Source organism: Montipora capricornis, chromosome 14 (genome assembly GCF_036669925.1).
Source record: "Montipora capricornis isolate CH-2021 chromosome 14, ASM3666992v2, whole genome shotgun sequence".
NCBI classification, from domain to species: Eukaryota; Metazoa; Cnidaria; class Anthozoa; order Scleractinia; family Acroporidae; genus Montipora; species Montipora capricornis.
In genome coordinates, this window is record NC_090896.1 from 30,959,714 (window position 1) to 30,962,213 (window position 2,500).

The window sequence follows — 2,500 nt, forward strand, 5'->3', positions numbered from 1 at the left end:
AGTGTTTCAGCCCAGCAGGACATTTAAGCACACATGAAAGAGCCCATATTGGAGAGAAGCCTTATCACGGTCAACAATTGTAGCCGTAGCAAGTGTTTTAGCCGTGCAGGACATTTAAAGGACACATGAAAGAGTCCATACTGGAGAGAAGCCTTATCCCTGTCAACAGTGTGGCAAGTGTTTTGGACAAGCACAACATTTAAGGACACATGAAAGAGTCCATACTGGAGAGAAGCTTTTTCAGTGTCAACAGTGTAACAAGTGTTTTAGCTGTGCAGGGCATTTAAGGACACGTGAAAGAGTCCATACTGGAGAGAAGCCTTATCCGTGTCAACAGTGTAGCAAGTGTTTTGACCGAGCAGGACATTTAAGGACACATGAAAGAGTCCATACTGGAGATCTACATACGGGTTTAAAGTAGTCGTTGTTCAGTAGTTGTTCACTAGTTGTTTCAAGGCTAGTTGTAGTTGTGAAGACCATGACACGAACCAGGCTAAAACGCTCGACTTTTAAGGTCTGTAAAAAGCTCGACTTTTAAGGTCTCTAAAAAGGTCGACTTTTAAGGTCTCTAAAAAGCTCGACTTTTAAGGTCTCTAAAACGCTCGACTTTTAAGGTCTCTAAAAAGCGCGACTTTTAAGGTCTCTGAAAAGCGCGACTTTTAAGGTCTCTAAAAAGTTCGACTTTTACGGTCTCTACTTTTAAGGTCTCTAAAAAGCTCGACTTTTAAGGTCTGTAAAAAGATCGACTTTTAAGGTCACTAAAAAGCTCGTTTTTTAAGGTCTCAAAAACGCTTGAGTTTCAAGGTCGCTGTAATGATCGACTTTTAAAGTCACTAAAATGCTCAACTTTTGAGACCTTTAAAATTCTTAAAGGGCTTATGGTAAATGCCGCCCCATTTATTTCTTTACCCACCGTATGTAGATTATGTAATTTTTCGACAAGAGAGTTACATAGGCCACTTTTGATATACTTGTTTAGTTAAATTCTCGTAGGGGACTTTGCGCAGAAGCTGATAATGATCCCTGTTGGCTTTGCGCAAAGGAATTGACCAGCGATCCGCTTCGCCTTGCACACTACCTAAGTCGTATCACGGTGGTGGAGCCGTCAACTTCAATAACATTAATGACTATTTTCAATGGGAAATATGATATTGAAATCGTAGGAACTGTTGGGTGACTCGACGTCTGTCAAATCACGCATATCATCGCCTGAATAAAAAGAGCCTTTTTCTGATAAAAAAGTGTGATTTAGAAATAAGTAGGAAAAGGACTTTTAGCCGGAAATTGTAATCTTTATTTGATTTTGCTAGTCTTGTATCAAAAGCCTTTTCAACTACGCAAAAGTAAAACTGAATTGTGGATGCATATGATTCTTTCCAATCTCGTCCCCAGAGCCAACGTTACCCTTGTCCAGCGGAATGGGCAACGGACCGCTCTGGAAGAATCCAAAACCTGGACCACCATATCCCTGGTTGCGGTTTGTCTGCGCCTGCATGAAGTTTGATGACAAATGGTCGACTTAAATGGTCGACAAAATGCAAAACTTTCATTTTGCGTTGGACTTTGCTCTAGAAAAGTTGCAATTGGGAAGGCTGACTTTGCTTTGGAAGAAGCATAGTATGAAACTGGATGGGAAATCGCTGATATATCAGCTGTTACTTTATGTATTGGGCTATTTCTCGTCAAGTGGAGGAGAACTTTCATCAATTATTGTTGTGTGACGCTTAAATGCATTGATGTAAGATCAAAAGATCAAATAAATAAGCTTAGAGGACACTTGAATGATGGAGTTCTCAAGGATCACCGTTACAGCTGTGGCTAAAAGAACGATTGCTCAACCTCAAAAATTGAGGAGTTTTTAAAGTTTCCTTCGTAAACTTTGTTAGCTCTCCCAGAAGTTCTTCTAGAAAACAAACACATTTTTAATAATTTGCTGAAATCAAAAACCTATTGAAGGAAAACATCAAGGGGCTAGTTATAGAAGAGGAATGTTGAGTAAACAGCTGAATATAATATTTTAAAGTGCAAACAAATATAATAAGCATTTTACCATTTGAAATGTGGGTTGAGTTTTTCCCTGGGTGATGAAAATCTTCCACGGCCAAAATCAATTTTGATTCTTAAGACGTTCGTTAGGTGACTTTGGGGGGAGAGGATCTTCTTCTTTACGCTCTCTCTGAACACGATTTACGCGTTGCCTTGTCTCTTGCGACTCTTTAAAAGAGACTCGAACTCCATTATCTTATTCTTAATGTGCAGAAGTTTATTTATACAAGAATGACAGATGTAACTCGAAGAGTCGTGTGACGCCAATTAAGAAATCAATTCCTTTAAACTCTTTAAGTCCTTCAAGGAGTCATAAAGAGTCATTAAAATTCCGTCAGATTTTGACTTTTCCCCGTACAAGCCGAAGCGCAGTCGGTTGTCAGCCACATTACAACAACGGCAATAACGGCTCATAAATAAGATGCCACTGAAATGGGAGAAACCATCACAGAAT